Below are 21,276 nucleotides of genomic sequence, written 5' to 3'. Positions count from 1 at the left end.
GTGTATTTCCTGAAAATAAGGCTTTTCTTGCAAGTCCTTGAACTATACTATACATAGGAGAGGGGTAGACAGTGACAGTTACAAACCCAGAATATTGATTCAGATTGCTTGGATCCTAATCTCCACTGTTACTTACTTATCTCTCCACTTCAGTTTTCTCATCTGTAAAATAGACATAATAAGAGAACCTCCTTTATAGGATGTTATGATTGAAAATGAAAATCTAAAGTGAGAGATTAGAAACATTAAATATTTTATTATAGAACTTAATGATAGTTTATTATCATAAATGTGAAGTCTGTCTTTAGTAGCCTTGTCCAATAACTGATGCAAGTGTTTTTTGTCTTCTAGGAAGCCTAGACTTACAATTAATATTTCCCTCTTTGAAGACAAGATGAATTAGGTGATGTATGTGTTCCTAGAAGTTTAAACTCATGACTGTATGCAAAGCTATTCTTCTTAGTATTCCTTAGGATACTCGCTGAGCAGCTAAATCAAAGGCCCAGACAAAAGTGGTTAAAAAAGTGGTTAAAAAGTGTTTCCCTTTCCTGTAACATTCCAACCTTAAGTAGTCCAGGTTTGATACGGTCATGCGATTCAGCTGTCACAAGCAGGCGCACATTTTAGCTAAAGAAATAAGAGAAAAGGACAGGGGAAGACCTACCCCTTTTCCTTAAGAGCATAAACTGAATGTTGAACTCATCATTTCTGTTCATATACCTTTAATTAGAACTCATTTACGTTGCCTTGCCACATCTATGCACAAAGGTTGAAAGGTGTCTTTAGCTGGCAGGCCATGCTAAATCCACATGCCCTCTAAAATTGAGGGGTTCTATTACTAAAGCTAGAACAACGGATATATATGCACAACTAGTTCTGCCTTCCACAGTCCACTCCTCTTATACCTATTATTACTTAATCCTCCCCAAGGGAGTCAAACTTCCATTTAATTAATGCTTTCATTGCAAGGTCCAAGGTGCTTAGGCTTGATAAAATACTTTCCTTCAGTTATGTGTATGGCCATTCTTTGTTTAGCACTCTAAAAGCTAAAATGAAAGTATTTTACTTCTATCTCAATCCCTACTATTCCCAATATAGAATGACGGAGAATGGAGTGAGCACAGAATATCTACAACAAACACTTCTCTTTGGAGAAGACTTGGAATGGGGAACACAAAGTAGGTATTCTTCATAACAGTTATTAAGTCTTGCCAGGCAAGGACTATCAACATTCTCAGTCTCCCCATGGATTAAGTTTCTGGTTTAGCACATCCAGTAGTTGTTACTTGGGAGTCTATTTTCTTCTGTGGGTCAGGGCTTTTCCTCTTAGAAGCTTTCCCTTTTATTTTAGCCATAATGTGCACTTCTGAAATGGGCATTGGGTAGAATTCCCCTCTGGAGGACTATGCAGCCTTGGGGTTGTCTGAGGTATTAAATAGCCGCAGGCTTTGAAGGTCAGACTAGTGGTTGCTTTAACAGTGAAACACCCTCAAAAAACCTGGAAAGCTTCTGGTCTATTTGCTTTTAGTCAAATTTCTATATGCCAGAAAGATGGTCAACTATATGAAGTCAGTATACATGTTTCTATACTTGAAAATTTTTCTCCTTTAGGTCCTAGCCTCAATGATCTGGCCATCTCCATCTTTTTTTGACTTGTTGGAGGATCCATGAAATCCTATTGAAATAAAGCTTAGATGACATCTTCAGTTGGATTCCTAGGAAATAAAACCTGAGACAAGTGTTCATGTGAAAATCACTCAATAGTAAGTATTATCAAGGAAAGCCAGTAAAAGAGTAGGAAAGTGGGACAGGATACCAAGGATGGCAAGCAATATGAGTGGAAGGTAATATTACCTCGGTTGCCCCCAGGGGAGGACACAGCAGTGGATATCACACCTTTAATATTTCTAATCAAGTCACAATGAAGCTGGAGTGTTTATACTTCTGCATTCATTGGTCATTGCTTTGGGTAAATGAAAGAATTTATAGGCGCTTCTGGATTTCTCCGTTTGAGGCATAACAATTCCGGCAGGCCAAGGGCGGCATGCCATAAAAGGATGCAGATGTTGGCTGCAGGGAGGGGAAGCAGTCCTGGGGTTGGTGTGCACTAAAAAGGTAAGGAGATCACAGTGAATATTGGCACAGCATTACTACATGGCCACATGATTCACTAAGAAGGCCAGTGTGGTCTACCAAGCTCGATGCGGTTTTAATTTGCATTTTCTTATTAATGAGTTTTTTTCACATGTTTAGCAGTGCTTTTTATTTCCTTTTCTATCAAATGACTAATAGATCTTCAGGCAATTTTAATTTTCCTTAGTTTTTTTTCTTCTAGATTTCCAGAAACTCTAATTAGGGAGATTGGTCACTTTTCTATGGTGTGAGTTACAGATATTTCACCTTTTTCAAACAATTATTTCTTTAAAAAAAATGGGCTATGTTGACATTTTACTGCTAAGAGTTACTGCTACTGTTTGCATTTTTGAGGTATTTTGTGTGGTGCTGTGGGAGTACACTTTTCATGATCAATTATTGCATTAATTGGATTTTTCTGAACTTGAGACTTTCCCGTGATACTCGGTTTTGATTTTTAAATGATCCATAGTGATGTTTTTCTGGTTAATATTCTTCATTTGTGTTAGTATGATGGTCTTGTGCATATTTTTAAATATCTCTGCTGATGCTGTGTCAAACTCCTTTTAATTATTGTTTCCTGAAGTCTCCTGGAGTGTGGGGAGATGGCAGGAGGCTGGCAGAAACAACACAACTGAAAACCTTTTTCTACTCTGCTGCCAAAGATTCAGACTGCTTCCCACAAATACAGCTTTTCTGTGTGATTCCTTGAGCCCATGTTGACAAATGGAAAACACGGCATTTGTATTTCAAAGAAATCTCCTTCCAAAGGAAAAATTTGCTCCCCTGCTCCCAGTACTTTCTAAGATCTGTGGCTGCTTGGTCCTTGTGCCATTACTGTGCTTTATCGCTTTACCTGTTTTGTGTAATTGACTGCTTCCTCAGCTGCCTATATATTCCTAAGTTTAAGTTTATAGGGATTTTTCTTTTTTCCCCTTTTTGCATGTGTTTACTTTAGGTTTGGTGCTTATCGCCACAAATGTATTTATAATCGAAGTTTTAGTCTTAGGGAAAATAGTCTTGCTGAGAACTCTTACAAGTAGACAGCACCCACATTTCTGCAGACATAGGAAAGAGTTACAAAGACAGTTTTGAAAGAGCATGAAACACACTAATGGAAAGAGTAAGGGCTTTGGAACTCAACAGGCTTGCACTTATATGGTGCTCATCCACTTAATAGTTGAATTATCAGAGGCAAATTACAACATTCTAAACTTGTTTCCCTCTTTTGTATAATAATAGTAATATTTTGTTAAGAAAATATTAAATATTTAAGAATTATTTTGTTAATAGGATTAACTACAATATATTTTTAAGTCATCCAGCCATATGTGTTGATTGTTTTTTTTAATTGCATTCAAAAATAGTTAATATAGGCAGGGTACTAGACAGAAAAATGGCTGGAAATAGTTTAAAATTATCTAATAGGTAGAAACACTAATATAGACAGTTGTTAAAATTTGTGAAGGGACTTTTGTTTATTGATTTTGAAAAATGTTGAAACTTACTTCCACTTAAAATATCTTATAGAGGTTGATGGTTAATTTTATGTGTCACCTTGGCTAGGCTAGATACCCCCTTGTTGAATCAAATACCAGTCTAGATGCTGCTGTGATGGTATTTTTTAAATGTGATTAACAATCAGTAGACTTTTGGGAGGATAATCTGTTTTACTCACTGTCTATGGGCTACATCCAATCAGTTGAAGGCCCTAAGAGCAAAGCTTCATGTCCCCAAAGAAGGAGGAATTCTGCCAGAGTTTCTAAATTTCAAGCTCAAGATCGTAACATTGTAGAAGAGGAAAAAACTTTTTCCCTTTACCCTAAATTCTTTGTTGAGGCCTCCTTCTAATAAAAAAAAAGTGATTAATAGAAAAACAGAAGTTTAATAACATGCATACCTCCTGTGTATATGTGAGATACCAGGTACCTCCCTGAAATGGCCCAAGCTACCACCTTAAATACCATCATCAGCTAAAGACAAAGGAAGCTGGGGTGGGGGGAGCCAGTTTGGGGAAGTTATCAGGTAAAACACGATAAATAAGAATAGGGTTGTTATGCAGATTTAAGTCTTTGCCTTCTTCAGTGGTGATGATTTCTGGAGATCTCCTGGTATAGAGACACGCTTGGAAATGAAGAATTCCCTCATACATCTAAATGTCTCTTACAAAAAGTTGATTTCTACTTTGTTTTCAGAGCATTTACTATGGCTGCTGTATTGTAATTATCAGCTCAAAATAATTCTTATGCCACAGAGGCATATTTTTGGGTCATATATTTGGCTCCCCTTCAGTCCCACCTTTGAACCTCATTTCTTCCTATCTCATCAAACCAGTGTCTTCTTGGTCCTGAGGCCAATCCAGTTAAACAGTAGTGCCCTTGCACTTTCAGATTTCAGCCTTTATAGTATGAGCAATCTTGTATTTAATACGAGGCATTGCAGTAGAAACAAAAGAAGAATGAAGGGAAATTGTTGGAGCAGACTATAACACCAGTCTGAGTACTGAGGGCAACAACGGTCCAGAAGATTTCTAGATGCCTGGCTCAAAACATCTTTTGATGTTTCAGTGTCTCTGATGATGTCATCATGTGTTCAGGTAAACTTTGTGAGTGGCCCACACAGCAGTAGGCATGAGGATTGTATATGCAAGCATTGCTGTGGTTATTTCTCTGATGTTTACATCAAGTTGTCCCCCTTCAGTTTGTAGGCATCAGGAAAAAATTACTAAGAACAAAAACTACACAAGTCACAAGGGTAGGAGATAATTGCAAACTTCAGTTTGGAAATTCATAGCCAGATTTTGAAGAAGCTAGAAGAATTCAGGATCCAGTCCATAAGTAGAAAATAAAACCTTAAAACCAACAGCACTAGAATCCAGTTATTTACAACGGTGTAAACATAATCTTTCTATGATCACCCAGATTTCTACTAAAAATAATCACAATACAACTAATTTGTTTGCAAATTAAGTCTAGTTTGAATAAATTTGGTCTGATTATATAAGTGGAACAAGAATATAGCTATTGACCATATTGGATCTTTTTAAATATGCTTTTCTGGAACTTTTCATAAGGAATCTCGTTGAAACTTTTTTTTTTGGAAGTCTAGTTTTCATACAATGTTATATTATAACAGTTTCAGGTGTACAACATATTGATTCAACAACTCTATGTTATGCTATGCTCACCACAAATGTAGCTACCATCTGTAACCATACAGTATTATTGACTATATTCCCTATGCTATGCTTTTTTCCTCGTCACTTATTTATTTTATAACTTAAAATTTGTACCTCTTAATCTCCTTCATGTATTTCACTCACCACCTCCCCCCAAAACTTGTCTCTGGGAACCACCAGTGTGTTTTGTATACTTAAGAGTCTCTTGGTTTGTTTTGTTTTGTTTTTTAGATTCCACATGTAAGTGAAATCACGGTGTTTGTTTTTCTCTGACTTATTTCATTTAGCATTAATACCTGCTCGGTCTATCCATGCTGTGGCCAGTATAGTCTAGGGTGAGTGTGGGTGTATATGTATAATACCTTCTTTGTCCGTTTGTCTATAAATGGACACTTGGGTTGCCTTCATATCTTGGCTAACATAAATAAGGATGGGATGAACATCAAGGTGCATATATATTTTTGTTTTGGGGGGATAAATACTTAGTAGTGAAATTATTGGATCATAGGGTATTTATCTTTTTAATGTTTGGAGAAAACTCCTTACGGTTTTCCACAGTGGTTGCACCAATTCACATTTGCCACCAGTCATTCATGAGGGTTCCCATTTATTCACATCCTCACCAACACTTACTTCTTGTGTTTTTGATACTACCCATTCTGATTTCTAGGACATGATCCTTAATTGTGGTTTTGATTTGCATTTCCTGATGTTTAATGATGTTGAGGATCTTTTCTGTATCTGTTGACCATCTGTATCTCTTTTTTAAAAAAATGTTTATTCATTTGGTGTTGACTTGTACAAGATCTTTATATATTTTGGATGTTCACCCCTTATTGGATATATATTTTGCAAATATTTTCTCCCATTCATTATGTTGCCTTCTCATTTTGTTGATGGTGTTCTTTGCTGGGGTCCCAATAGTTTATTATTTATTCTGTTCGCCTTGTGTGGAGACATAGTCATAAGTCTAAGAGATTAGTGCCTGTTTTCTTTCAAGGGTTTTGTTGTGTAAGGTCTCACATTTAGGTATTTCATCCATTTTGAGTTTATTTTTGTGTAGAGTATAAGAAAGTGGTCCAGTTTCATTCACCTGTGTGTAGCTTTTCAGTTTTTCCAACACCATTTTTTTTTTTGAAAAAGCTGTCTTTTTCCCCATTGTATATTCTTGTCATAGATTGACCACTTAGGCATGAGTTTGTTCTAAGCTCTCTTTTCTGTTCCATCGATGTGTGTGTGTGTATGTTGATTATTGTGCCAGTACCGTACTGTTTTGATTAGAACATCAGAGTGTATCTTGAAATCTGGGATTGTCATAACTCTAGCTTTGTTCTGATTGTCTTGGCTGTTCAAAGTCTTTTGTGATTCCATATAAATTTTAGGATTATTTGTTCTAGCTCTGTGAAAAATGCTGTTGGTATTTAGATTGCTTTGGGTAGTATGGACATTTTAATAATAATTCTTCCAATCCACAAGTATGGATGTATTTCCACTTGTTAGTGTCTTCTTCAGTTTCTTTCATCACTGTCTTATAGTTTTCAAATTATACGTCTTTCACCTTCATGATTCAATTTGTTCCCTGGAAATTTTATTCCTTTTGTTGAAATTGTAAATAGGATTATCTTCTTATTTTCTGTTTCTGCTTCTTTATTATTCGTTTTTTTAAATTTTTTTGTTTTTAAATTTTTTTTTAATGTTTTATTTATTTTTGAGACAGAGACAGAGCATGAACAGGGGAGGGGCAGAGAGAGAGGGAGACACAGAATCTGAAGCAGGCTCCAGGCTCTGAGCTGTCAGCACAGAGCCTGACACGGGGCTTGAACTCACGAACCGTGAGATCATGACCTGAGCCGAAGTCGGACGCTTAACCGACTGAGCCACCCAGGTGCCCCCATTATCATTTTTTGATGAAGTCTTCAGGGTTTTCTATATATACTATCATGTTTTACTTCTTCCTTATTGATTTGGATGCCTTTTATTTCTTGTCTGATTACTATAGCTAGGACTTCCAGTACTGTATTTAAATAAAAGTGGTGAGAGTGGGCATCTTTCTTGTTTTCTGACCTTAGAGGTAAAGCTTTCAGTTTTTTACCATTGAATGCGATGTTCACTGTGGGTTTTTCATATAAGGCCTTTATTATGTTGAGGAAGATTCTCTCTAAACCCACTTTGTTGAGGGTTTTTATCGTGAACAGATGTTGAGTTTTATTAAATGCTGTTTTTTGCACATATTGAGATGACTATATGGTTTTTATCCTTCCTCTTGTTAATGTGCTATATCACAAACACTAAATCACACTTGTATCTCTCAAATACATCCCCCTTAATCATGGTGAAAAACATTTTAATGTACTGTTATACGTGGTTTGCTAATATTTTGTTGAGGATTTTTGATCTTGGCCTGTAGTGTTTTGTTTTTGTTTTTGTTTTTTTCTCTGTGATGTCTTTGTCTGGTTTTGGTATTAGGGTAATGCTGGCCTCATTGAATGACTTTGGAAGTTTGGAATAGTTTGAGGACAAAAGTTCTAGGAGAAGTAGCTGTATCACGCAATTCCTAAAAACAAACATGGAAGGTCAAGCAAAATGAGGAGACAAGGGAGCACAACCTCAGAAAAAGAACTGAACGGAGATAAGCAATCTGTGTAATGAGGAATTCAAAGTAATGATCATAAACATAGTTACATGACTGAAATGAAGAGTGGATGAACTCCCTGAGATAAAATTAATAAAACTTTGGGAAGACCCAAATAAGAAATAGGAGAAATAACAACTGACCTCACAGAAATACAAAGGATTACAAAAACAACTATGAAAAATTATATTCCAACAAGTTGGACAACCTAGAAGAAATGGATACATTCCTAGAAACACAGTCTTCCAAAAATGAGTCAGAGAAATAGAAAATCTGAACAGATCAATTAATAGTAATGAAATTGAAGCAGAAAAAAACAACTCCCAACTAATAACAGTCTGGGACCAGATAGCTGCACAGGCAAATTCCACCACACATTGAAGGAGAAGTTAATACCTATTCCCCTCAAACTATTCCAAAAAAAATAGAAGTGGAAAAAACTTTTAAATACATTCTTCAAGGTCAGCATTACCCTGCTACCAAAACCAGATAAATAAACTACAAAAGATGACAACAGGCGGATATTCCCAATGAACATAGATGCAAAAATCCTTAACAAAATATTAGCAAACCTTAGTCAACAAAAGGATCATTCACCAAATGTGATTTATTCTGGGGATGCCAAGGATGGTTCAAAATCTGCAAATCGATCAGTGTAACAAAATGAAGGATAAAAAAATCGTGATGACCCCAATATATGCAGAAAATCATTTGACGAAATTCAACATACACATATGAGGGAACATAACATATGACAAATCCACAGCTAGCATCATACTCAGTGGTGAAAAACTGAGACCTTTTCCTCTAAGATCAGGAACAAGAGAAGGTTGTCCACTCTCACCACTTTTATTCAACATTGTAATGGAAGTCCTAGCTTCAGCACTGTGACAAGAACAAAGAAAAGGCATTGAAATTGGTAAGGAAGAAGTTAAACTGTCACTATTTGCACATGACATGATGCTATACGTAGAAAATCCTACAGACTCCACCAAAAAAACCTAGAAGAAGTAATAAATTCAGTCAAGTGGCAGGATACAGGATATACAGACATCTGTTCCGTTTCTATACACTAATAATGACGTATGAGAAAGATGAAAAAGCAATTCCACTTATAGTTGTACCAAAGAGAATAAAATACTTGGGAACAAACTTAGGCAAGTGAAAGACCTATTCTCTGAAAACTAAAATATTGATGAAAGAAAGACATTGAAGATGACACAAAGCAATGGAAAGAAATACCATGCTTACGGATAGAAAGAATTACTATTGTTAAAATTACTACCGTACTATCCCAAGCAATCTATGGATTCATTGCCGTACCTATTAAAATACCAACAGCATTTTCCACAGAGCTTGAGCAAATAATCCTATTTGTATGGAATCACAAAACCTTAAATAGCCAAGGCAATCTTGAGCAATAAGAACAAAGCTAGAGGTACAAAAATCCCAGATTTCAAGATACACTACAAAGCTATAATAATCAAGACAGGATGGGGCTGGCATAAAAATAGACACATAGGTCAATGAAACAGAGAGCTCATAAATAAACTTACACCTAGAGGGTCAATTAGTCTATGACAGAGGAGGCAAGAATATAAAATGGAGAAAAGACAACATCTTCAATAAATCATTCTGGGAAAATTGAACGGCTACATGCAAAAGGTTGAAACTGAACCATGTTCTTACACCATGCACAGAAATAAATTTAAAATGGATTAATGACCCAAATGTGAGACCCGAAACCATAAAACCCTAGAAGAGAGCACACAGAGTAATTTCTCTGACATCAGCCCTAGCAACAATAGGTCTCCTGAGTCAAAGGAAGCTAAAGAAAAAGTAAACTTAACTATTGGGACTACACCAAAATAAAAAGCTTTTGCATTGTGAAGAAAACCATCAACAAAACAAAAAGTAAATCTAGTAAATGGGAGAAAATATTTGCAAATGATATATCCAATAAGGGGTTAGTATCCAAAACATATAGACAGTTTATACAATGCAATACCAAAAAAGCAAATAATCTGATTAAAAATGGCCAGAGGACATGAATCACTCTTTTTCCAAAGAAAAAATAAAGATGGCCATTATATATGAAAAGATGCTCAAAATCACCAATCACAAGAGACACACAAGTCAAAGCTACAATGAGATATCACCTTATATTCTTGAAAATGGATAGTATAAAAATGACAAGAAATAACAAATGGTGGCAAGGATATGGAGAAAAATGAGCCCTTGTGTACTGTTGGTGGGAATGTAAATTAATACAGCCACTGTGGAAAACAGTGTAGAAGTTCCTCAAAAATTAAAAAAAAAATAGCAATACTCACTAACCCAGTAATTCCACTATTGGGTATTTACCAAAGAAAATGAAAATACAAATTCAAAAAGATATATTCCCTTGTGTGTTGATTGCAACATTATTTATAATAGCCAAGTTACAGAAACAACCTCAGTATCTATTAATAGATGAATTGGTACAGAAGAAGTGATTGATATTTATTCATTCATTTTTTAATCTATTTTTTATTTATATCTCTTTAAGTGGAATATTACTCAGCCATAAAAAATGAAATTTTGCCATTTGTGGCAATGTGGATGGACCTAGAGGGTATTATGCTACGTGAAATAATCCGAGGAAAGACAAATATATACTTCTATGTGGGGGCTAACAAGCAAAACAAACCAGGCAGAAAATGTCCCATAAATACAGGGAACAAACTAGTGGTTGACAGACAGGACAAGCAAAATGGGTGTATGGGAGTGGGAGGTACAGGCTAACAGTTATGAAATGCGTAAGTCATGGGGATGATAGGCTGTTAGTAGTAATTAAGCCCTTGGGGAGTCAAAAGTTATACATGGATTTTTGCCCGTGTGGAGTGTCAGTGACCTTAACCCCCATATTGTTCATCAGTCAACTGTAACCTAGATATACAATATATTTCCATCATTTAACTTAGCAGAGCACTAAAGTTACAACTTATCAAAGAAAGTTGGAAAACTATATTTTTAATGTTTATTTATTTATTTTGAGAGAGAGTGTGTGTGAACAGAGTTAGGACAGAGAGAGAGACTCCACCCTGACAGCACAGACAACTCGAGGCTCAATCTCACCAACTGTGAGATCATGACCTGAGTCGAAATCGAGAGCCGGATGCTTAACTGACTGAGCCACCCAGGTTACCCTGGAAAACTTTTTTAAGGACACATACTGTAAAACATAATCATTGTTGAAAAGTTTACACAAAAACTCCTATCCCACTTTATCTAAATCACTTGCTTCCAACAATTACATTTAGACTACTCACAAAAACAAAGTCAACCATTATCCCAATCTATTTTTCTTGCTACCACATTTTCTAACAGATAATATGAACCTATTGAACTAGTAAACCCAGATAAAATAAAAGTTCTATGTCTGCATTATATTTAATGCTAGTAACTATGAAGAGGTGCCTATTTTAATTAAAGCAACAAATTTTATTCACTAAAGATTATCTCAGATCATGTTAACTTGGAAAACACTTGGGTTATTTTCTACATTTTGGGGTTTAGAAATACTTAGTTTGATAAGTACTTATTTTTAAGCCAACCAAATACAGCTCTTTTACAAATTAATTTTTGCATTACCAGCCAGAAAAAAATAGCACATATACATAACATACGTATGTAGATTCAAATATACATACAGACAGAGACATTATAGCTGCAATTCTAAAATTTCAACCATGAATCAGGTACTATGCTATAAAACTCAGTGGTTTATAAACAACAGTTGAATCCAAATTGTGTTTCTAGCAGTTTATGCACTCAGATGACTAAAACCTTTTCTTCTAAGATTTGTCAAGAAGACACTTAAGAGTTTTCATTAGCTCAATTCCACATAGCATTTTTTTTTCTTCCTGATGAGAACTATTCCCCTGAAGTTTGCATTTAAAAGAGCTAGCTCCTAAGTCCTGAAGAAGATGGGGGAGAGAATCCACACCAAAAGACACAGAGAAAATATCCAGGCTTTCTCCTGTATTTTTTTTTTTTTTGGAGGGAGTTGGGGGGAGGGACAATATATTTGCTTATTAATCCAAGATCTAGAGTAATTTCTATTTAAATTTTCCTTTTTTAAAGTGTATGACAGTTCTGTTTCCAGTATCTTGATCCTTTATAAAACCTACAAGCTTTGAGAAAAATAGAGGAGGGTTTAGGATTGGTAAAAGAATAGGCGGGCTTTGAATTGCTTCTAGAGCCACATTACTAATTTTGTAATGATTGGTAAGACAAGACAATTACTTCTAATTTCTGAAATAATTGCTTTGCAGCCTGAATAATGTCAAAGGACTAACCGCCCATCCAGCTACGTTATCTTCAATTTGTTTCTTTATATCAAGGAGAAAACTTGTGACTAAAATGGAAATTTAAAAAGTTCTACATTCTGGAGCATCAAGATCTAATGCAGTATGCCTTTGCAAAGTTTGCATAGAGTATTCAACAAAGCCGTTTTAATGTTCTTTTACTGAGCGCACAGTTCAATGGTGGACCAATTTGCCTTAAAGGGATAAGCCTCTACTAATATTTTGCTCAGCCTCTGAACATTGGCATCCTGCTGATCCATTTCTTCCTCAACCCTAGGATAGCCCAGAAGAAATGCTGGTCACCTGTTTCCTCTGTGAGGGAGTTTGGCTCCTCAGGAGGCCATTTGGCTTATCTGTTAACTACAGTACAATCATGGGTGGGAAGAACATTCCTTAGCAGCCAATCAAGGTTCCTAAGAATGAGATTTGAAGGACTGCTCAGCTTTCTCACTCTTCTCTAAATTTGGTCGGATCTTCTTCCAGTGGAGACAAAAAGGACTTTTTAATTTCATCCTGTCAAGGGAGTCTCAGGCTAGCTGCCATACTCCTTTGTGTTCTCTTTTCAGTTACTCTTGCCATAGTATCAATAACACAGTTTTTGAAAATTTGAGCTGGAATTTTTTTTTTCAAATACAGAAATGTTTCCATCTCAGAAGATTCATCATTTGGCCACTGACAAGAGGAACTTCCATTAATCCCAATGGCAATTTAAACCAGTAACCCTTGATTTATGACTGCAAGAAGCATCCCAAAAGATACAACAGATGCACCCTTCACAAGATTCAGGATATTCACTTCCTGTATCAGCCTAAGAAAGCTAAGACCTTCAGTGTCCCAGGCAGCAAGAATGGTATAGAGAAAACGGTATCTCTGTTTTTCCCGTAGGAATGGGAGATGACTGCACTCACAGACCTGCTCATCTGTGACACTGGGCAGGCATTGTTGGATTGGGACTTTTCTAGTGCTAACAGGACACAAATGTTGAGACAACAAAAGCCCCTTATGGAAGTTGACCCCTTATGACATGCTCCCCTCCAAGTTGGCATACTTGGACAGAGGATGCTGCTTCTTGGATTCACAACCTATTCATCTGTCTGCCAGATGCATGCCAACACTAGCATATTCTGACTGGCAGAGACCCAGAAGGAATATTCTCACTGGTCACAAAGCCAAGTGCTTAAGACATAGTGTAGGATGAGAAGAAAACCCATCTGGCTTATTGTTTCCTCCTTATGACAACACAGAAGACCAAAGAGCTCGATGGCCATCTTCTAGAGGAAAAAGAATCAGTAGAAAATAAGAATATTCACTGAGCAGGGAAAGAATGATAAGGAGGCAGGTAGGCAGAAGCTTGGATTTGCTGCCGCTGCTCGTGGGACTGTGACACATGTGAGGCTCCTTAGGTAGAGGGGCCCAAGGATGGTGACAGAGAAATCTACTCAGAAATTGAAATTACCATAATAAAGTACCCATGTCTGAAGCCTTCAGGTGAGCTCACCATATAATTCAGCATGGCTGAGTTGCAGATGTGAGAAATTTACCATTAGTCTACCTTTAGACACCATAACCAGGGGTACTTCACTGTTTTTGAATGAAATTTTTTTTTACTTTTTAAAAAAAGTTTATTTTTGAGAGAGAGAGAGAGAGAGAGGAGATAGAGATCCGAAGCAGGCTCCAGGCTCTGAGTTATCAGCCCAGAGCCCAACGTGGGGCTGGAACCCATGAACCATAGATTATGACCTGAACTGGAGTCAGATGCCCAACTGACTGAGCCACCCAGGTGCCCCAGAATGAAAATTTAAATTGAATATATTCTTAAAATAAATGTTTGTGACTGATTCCACTAAGATGGCATCTTAGTGCTTTTTGTGAGGGAAAATAAAGTCAGGAATAATTCAGCAACTGCTGATAAACAATACACTAAGAATGCTGGGACAGGAGGGTGAGGCCAAATTACACCTCTGTGTCACAAAGCCCAAGCCAGACTGAATTTGAAAGGTAAGAGGAGAAGGTACACACTGACCACATTTCCCCTCCCTGAGGCCATCACAGTACCATGCACAGAGATCTCCCATGAGCTTCTGATTCCTCTAGTGGGAAAAGAGAGCCCAGGGGAGACAAGCAGTCTTAACTTTGTGGGAGCCCCTACTCTGCTTTCATCCCACAGCAATTACAGATACAAAAATCCTCAACAAAGCATTAGCACAGCAAATCCAACAAAACATTTAAAAAATCATTCACCATGATCAAGTGGAATTTATTCCTACGATGCAAAGGTGGTTCAGTATTCACAAATCAATCCATGTGATGCATTACATCAACAAGAGAAAGGATAAAAACCAAATGATCTTTTCAATAGATGTAGAAAAAAGCATTTGATGAAGTACAATATCCACTCATAAGAATCCTCAACATAAGTAGGATTAAAGGGAACATACCTCAACATAATAAGGCTATATATCACAGACCCACAGCTAACATTATACTCAGTGGTGAAAAATGAGTGCTCCTCTTCTAAGATCAGGAATAAGACAAGGATGCCCACTCTCTCCAGTTTTATTCAACATAGCACCAGAAATGTTAGCCATAGAAATCACACAGCAAAAAGAAATAAAAGGCATCCATATTGGTAAGGAAGAAGTAAAACTGTCACTATTTGTAGATCACCAAAAAAATATTACAAGTGATAAATTCAGTGATGTCACAGGATACTAAATCAATATACAGAATTCCATTGAATTCCTGTACACTAATGAAGCAGAAGAAAGAAATTAAGAAAACAATTCTATTTACAATTGCACTGAAAATAATAAAATACCTAGGATCCTAAGGAGGTGAAAGACCTATATTCTGAAAACTGTAATACGTAGATGAAAGAAATTGAAGATGACACTAACAAATGGAAAGATATTCCTTGCTCATGGATTGGAAGAATATTATTAAAATGTCCACACTACCTAAAGCAATCTACAAATTTAATGCAATCCCTATCATAACACCAACAGCATCGTTCAGAGAACTAGAACAAATAATCCTAAAATTAGTACGGAACCACAAACAACACACATAGCCAAAGCCACCTTGAAAAGGAACAACAAAACTGGAAGTATCACAATCCCAGATTTTAAGATATGTTACATTGCTGTAGTCTCCAAATAATATAATACTGGTACGAAAATAGACACATAGATCAATAGAACAGAAAAGAAAACCCAGAAATAAACCCATGATTATATGGTCAATCTTTGACAAAGGAGGCAATAATATGCAGTGGGAAAAAGACAGTCAAATGGTGTTGACAAAACTGGACCACTTTCTTACACCATTGAAAACCAATAAATTTAAAATGGATGAAGGATCTAAATGTGAGACCTGATACTATAAAAATTCTAGCAAAGAGCACAGGCGTTAATTTCTCTGACATTAGCCACAGCAGTATTTACGGGAAGCAAAAGCAAAATAGACTATTGGGACTACATCAAAGTAAAAAGATTCTGCACAAGGTAAACAACCAACAAAACTGAAAGACAACCTACTGAATGGGAGAAGATCTTTGCAAATGACTTAACTGATAAAAGGTTAGTATCCAAAGTATATAAAGACCATACCCAATTCAACATCAAGAAAAACCAATAATCCAATTAGAAATGTGAAGACTAGAATACACATTTCTCCAAAGACCAATAGTTCACCAACAGACACATGAAAAGATGTTCAACATCACTCATCATCAGGGAAATGCAGACCAAAACCACAGTAAGGTATCACCTTACACCTGTGAGAGTGGGTATAATCAAAAACACAAGAAACAACAATTATTGATGACAATGTGGAACAACAGGAACCCTCATGCACAGTTGGCAGAAATCAAACTGGTGCAGCCACTGTGAAGTATGGAGGTTCCTCAAAAAACTAAAAATAGAAGTACCATATTATCCAATAATTCCATTACTGGAATATGAAAACATTAAATCAAAAAGATAGATGCACACCTTTGTTTATTGCAGCATTATTTACAATAGCCAAATTATGGAAGCAGCCCAAGTATCCATCAATAGATTAATGGGTAAAGAAGAAGTGGTATGTATATATAATGAAATATTATTCAGCCATAAAAAGAATGAAAAATCTTGCCATTTGCAATGGCATCGACAGATCTCGATAGTATCATCCTAAGCAAAATAAAGTCAGTTATAGAAAGACAAATACCATATGATTTCATTCATATGTGGAATTTAAGAAACAAACTAGCAAATAACAAAAAAAGAGACAAACCAAGAAAACAGATTCTTAACTATAAAGAACAAACTGACAGTTACCAGAGGGGAGGTGGGCGGGGTGGGGAGGTGGTTGGATAAAATAGTTAAAAGGGATTAGGAGTACACTTACACAATAAACCCTGAGTACAGAATTGTTGAATCACTATATTGTACACCTAAACCTATTATAACCTCACGTAATAATGTTAACTATACTGGAATTAAATCACTTTCTGTGCTCATCCATAAAAACCACTCCTCATCCATTCACTTTCTATCATGAAACTAAAGCAATTCAGTCCTATCTTCAGGCTCCACTTCTAATTCTAGTTCTCTTGCTGTTTCCACCACATCTGCAGTTACTTCCTCCACTGAAGTCTTGAACCCCTCAAAGTCATCCATGAGGGTTGAGATCAACTTTTTTCCAAACTTCTGTTAGTGTTGATATTTTGTTCTCTTAAATCAAAAATCCTCTTAATGACCTCTCTAATGGTGAATCCTTTCCATAAGGCTTTCAATTTACTGATCCATCAAAACAATCTATCTATGGTAGCAATAGCCTTGCAAAAAGTAAGATGTTAAGTCAAAATGACTTCTCTGTTCATGTGCTGCAGAATGTATATTGTGTTAGCAGGTATGCAAATAACATTAATCTTGTACATTTCTATCAGAGCTTTTGGATAACCAGATGAATTGGCAATAAACATTAATATTTTGAAATAAAGCTTTCATTCTGAGGTCTCAACAGTAGGCTTACAATATTTAGTAAACCATGTTATAAACAGATGTCCTGTAATCCAAGCTTTGTTCTTCCATTTATAGAGCACAGGCAGAGTAGATATGGCATCATTCTTAAAGCCCCTAGGATTTTTGAAATGGCCAATGAGCATTGGCCTCAACTTTAAGTCATTAGATTCATTAGTCTTCACCAAGAGAGTGAGCCTGTCCTTTGAGGCTTTGAAGCCAGGCATTAAGTTCTCCTCTCTAGCTATGAAGATCCTAGCTGCTGTCTTCTTCTAATAGCAGGCTATTTAATTTACATTTAAAATGTCTTTAGGGTAGCCATCTTCATTCATGATCTTAGCTATATCTTCTGATCACTTGCTGCTGCTTCTTGCTCTTTTATGTTCTGGAGGCAGCTTCTTTCTTTAAACCTCATGAGCCAACCTCTGCTAATTTCAAAGTTTTCCCAAACTCCTGCAGTTTCCTTACCTCTCTCAGCCTTCATAGAACTGAAGAGAGTTAGGGCCTTGCTCTGGATTAGGGTTTCAATTAGGGCAACTTTGTGGTTGGTTTGATCTTCTGTTCAGACCTTCAGACTTTCTCCACATCAGTAATAAGGCTGTTTTACTTTCTCATCATTCATGTGTTAACTGGAGTAGCACTTTTAATTTCCTTCAAAAACTTTCCTTTGCATGCACAACTTGGCTGTTTGAGACAAGAGGCCTCGATTTCAGCCTGTCTTGACTTTTGACATACCTTCCTCATTAAACTTAATCATTTCTAGCATTTGATTTAAAGAGAGATGTGTGAGTCTTCCTTTCATTTGAACATGTAAAGGCTATTGTAGGATTAATATTTGGCCCAACTTCAATATTGCTGTATCTCAGGGAAGAGGGAGAGCGAGGGAGAGCGAGGGAGAGCGAGGGAGAGCGAGGGAGAGCGAGGGAGAGCGAGGGAGAGCGAGGGAGAGCGAGGGAGAGCGAGGGAGAGCGAGGGAGAGCGAGGGAGAGCGAGGGAGAGCGAGGGAGAGCATGGCTGATGAGGGGAACAGTCAGAACACATAAACATTTATCAATTAAGTTTACAGTCTCAGGTGAGTATGGTTTGTAGTGCCCAAAACATTTACAAGAGTAACAAAGATCACTGATCACATGGGGTGCCTGGGTGGCCCAGTTGGTTGGGCAACAGACTTTGGCTCTGGTCATGATCACTCAGTTTGTGAGTTAGAGCCCCGTGTCAGGCTCTGTGCTGACAGCTCAGAGCCTGGAGCCTGTTTCAGATTCTGTGTCTCCTCCTCTCTCTGCCCCTCCCCTGCTCACGCTCTGGGTCTCTGTGTCTCTCAATAATAAATAAACGTTTAAAAAAAATCACTGATCACAGATCACCATAACAAATGTAGTAATAAAAAAGTTTGAAATATTGTGAGATTACCAAAAATGACATAAACAAGCAAGTGAGCAAATGCTGTTGGGAAAATGAAGCCAACAGACTTGCTAAACACTGAGTTTCCACAAACTACATTTGAAAAAAACTGCAGTATCTGCCAAGTGCAATACAGAAAAGCACAAAACAAAACAAAAAAACAAGTATGTCTGTGATATCCAAGATTATAAGGAGCTTACATAAATCAATAGCAATAAAACAAATAATCCAAGTAAAACAATGGGCAAAGGACACAAACATTTTTTTCAAAGACAGTATATGAATGGCCAACACGCACATGAAAGATGTTCAGTATCACTAGTTATTAGATAAATGCAAATTAAAACCACAATATTTTATCACTTCATACTTGTTGGAATGGCTGTTATCAAAAAGACAAGAGATCACAAATGCTGGCATGGATGTGGAGAAAAGGGAGGCCTTGTACGCTCTTGACAGGATTGTAAATTGGCACAACCACTATGGAAAATGGTATGTAGATTCCTCAAGAAATTAAAAATAGAATTCACCACATGAACTAGCAATTCCATTCCTGGGAATATATCCAAAGGATATGAAAATGCTAACTAAAAGAGCAATCCGCACCATGTTCATACCAGCATTATTTACAATAGCCAACACCTGGAAACAACCTAAGTGTTTATTGATGCATGAATGGCTAAAGGAGTTGTTGTATACATATACAATGAAATGTTATCCAGCCATAAAAATAAGAAAATGATAATATTTGTGATAGCATGGACAAACCCTGAAGGCAGGCTAAGCAAAGTAAGTCTGAGAAAGGTATGACTTCCCTTTATGTGTAATTTTAAAACAAAACAGAACAAAACCCCTTAAACAAATGGAAAAAGAGATCATAGTTTTGGTTACCGGAAGTAGGGAGTGGGGAAAAGGAGAATTGGAAGTGGGTGGTCAAAAGTTATAAACTTCCAGTTTCAAGATAAATAACTACTAGTCCTGTAATGTACAGCATGATGAGTACAGCTATTACTGCTATCTAATATACAGAAAAGTTGAGTATATTCTAAGAGTTCTCATCACAAGGAGAATTCTTTCTTCTATTTTATCTATAGGAGATGTTGGATAGTAACTAAACCTTTTGTGGTAATCATTTCCAAATATTTGTAAATAAGACAATTTTGCTGTGCATCTTATACACACAGTAATGTAGGTCAATTATTTCTCAGTAATACTGGGGGAAAGTGTGCCCATAATAAATCTTTACCAGTGTGACTATACCCAAGGCAATTGTTCACACAAATTGGTTCTCCCACTTGTAAGGGAGGGGACAAGTTTAAATTTTTACCTTCTGCTCGTGACTGGGCACTAGAGTGTGAGATCTGGGAGAACGGATTTTGGTAATAATTCTTACCCTTTGCCAGCTTCTGCCAGTTTTCCAGGTTCCTGTCTGCAGGCTCTGAAGTGAGTACAGTGTCTCAGTAGGCTCCATCATGGGTCACTAAACTGTAGGTGAGGAAAACCAATTATCTCTTTACCCTTATAGGTTCTTGGCTGAGACCTCCTGTAGTAAAAGACATATAAATACTGGGAAAATAAATATAATAATATGTATTCTTCTCCTATACATGGGAAATATTAAATTCCCAGGAAAACTGAGTAACTCCCTGACTTGACCCAAGTTACTTCCTTAAATACCATCTTTAGTTAAGACAAAAGATGTGTGTGTGTGGAGTCTAGCTATGGAAAAGCACAGGAAATGAGGATATGAGTGTTATGCAGATTTAAGTCCCTGTCGTCTCCACTGGTGAGAGTTTCCAGAAATTTTTAACTCCCCTTTTCCTGGTAGAGACAGGGAAACACCTTTACAAATGAAGGTTTCCCTCATAAATGTAAATGCCTCTTACAAAAAGGTAACTTCTATTTGGTTTTCAGAGCTTTTCCTGTAGCAGCAGTTTCTTAAAAATATCCAGCTTGAACAGTCCTTATTGCCAAAGAGGCACTTTTGGGTGTTAGATTTGTTCCCCTTCTATATCAACTCTTACCAAAATGTTCAGCCTTCTGGATGCCCAGATCCTAATTTTGGATCTGCCATCACCCACAATTGCATAAGCCACATCTTTAAAATAAATCTCTCCCTCTCATCTCCTATAATATCTATATCTGTATCTAATCTATATATATGAACATATCAACCTATCTATCTATAGGATATGTTTTATCTGTTAAATAAAAATTAAAATAGTGTTAACATTAGCTTATGTGTGATGAAATAGGAATTATGGTAGCATTAGCAATTGGAATGACATGTTCTTTAACATATTATAATGGCTGATAGCTCTTTTTCCTTAAGCAATTTGACAATGCATTACAAGTGTTACAAAAATGTTTGTATCTTCCAATCCTTCAGTAAAACTTCTAGACTCTCTTCTAAGAAGGTCATTCAAAATAGAGAAAAATATCAGTACACAAAATCTTAAGTATTAACATTTATATTATTTTCAAATTTTCACTATTATAAATCATGGGGTAACAATTATGGTACCATCATGTACTGGGACATAATATAGAAATTAACATTAAATATAATGAATGAATATA

The 21,276-nt window shown here is 36.5% G+C and overlaps 2 long non-coding RNA genes across 2 annotated transcripts in view; one reads left to right on the top strand and one right to left on the bottom strand.

Moving 5' to 3' along the window:
• Positions 1-360: 360 nt before the first annotated feature.
• On the top strand, positions 361-13,915 carry LOC128315313 (uncharacterized). The gene is made up of 5 exons (XR_008298017.1): positions 361-403; positions 1,099-1,178; positions 1,619-1,763; positions 4,524-4,729; positions 12,260-13,915. It is a non-coding gene; the product is annotated as an uncharacterized LOC128315313 (long non-coding RNA).
• Positions 1,831-21,276, bottom strand: part of LOC113599791 (uncharacterized) — a 188,314-nt gene continuing 168,868 nt past the window's right edge. Inside the window, exons 4-5 of the long non-coding RNA XR_008298016.1 lie at positions 20,090-20,181; positions 1,831-2,107 (exon numbers count right to left, since the gene is read on the bottom strand). This is a non-coding gene — a long non-coding RNA (uncharacterized LOC113599791). The remainder of the gene's footprint in view (positions 2,108-20,089; positions 20,182-21,276) is intronic.

Source organism: Acinonyx jubatus, chromosome C2 (genome assembly GCF_027475565.1).
Source record: "Acinonyx jubatus isolate Ajub_Pintada_27869175 chromosome C2, VMU_Ajub_asm_v1.0, whole genome shotgun sequence".
Lineage (NCBI taxonomy): Eukaryota > Metazoa > Chordata > Mammalia > Carnivora > Felidae > Acinonyx > Acinonyx jubatus.
Note: the sequence above shows the minus strand (reverse complement) of the source record. Positions and strands in the feature narration are given on the sequence as shown.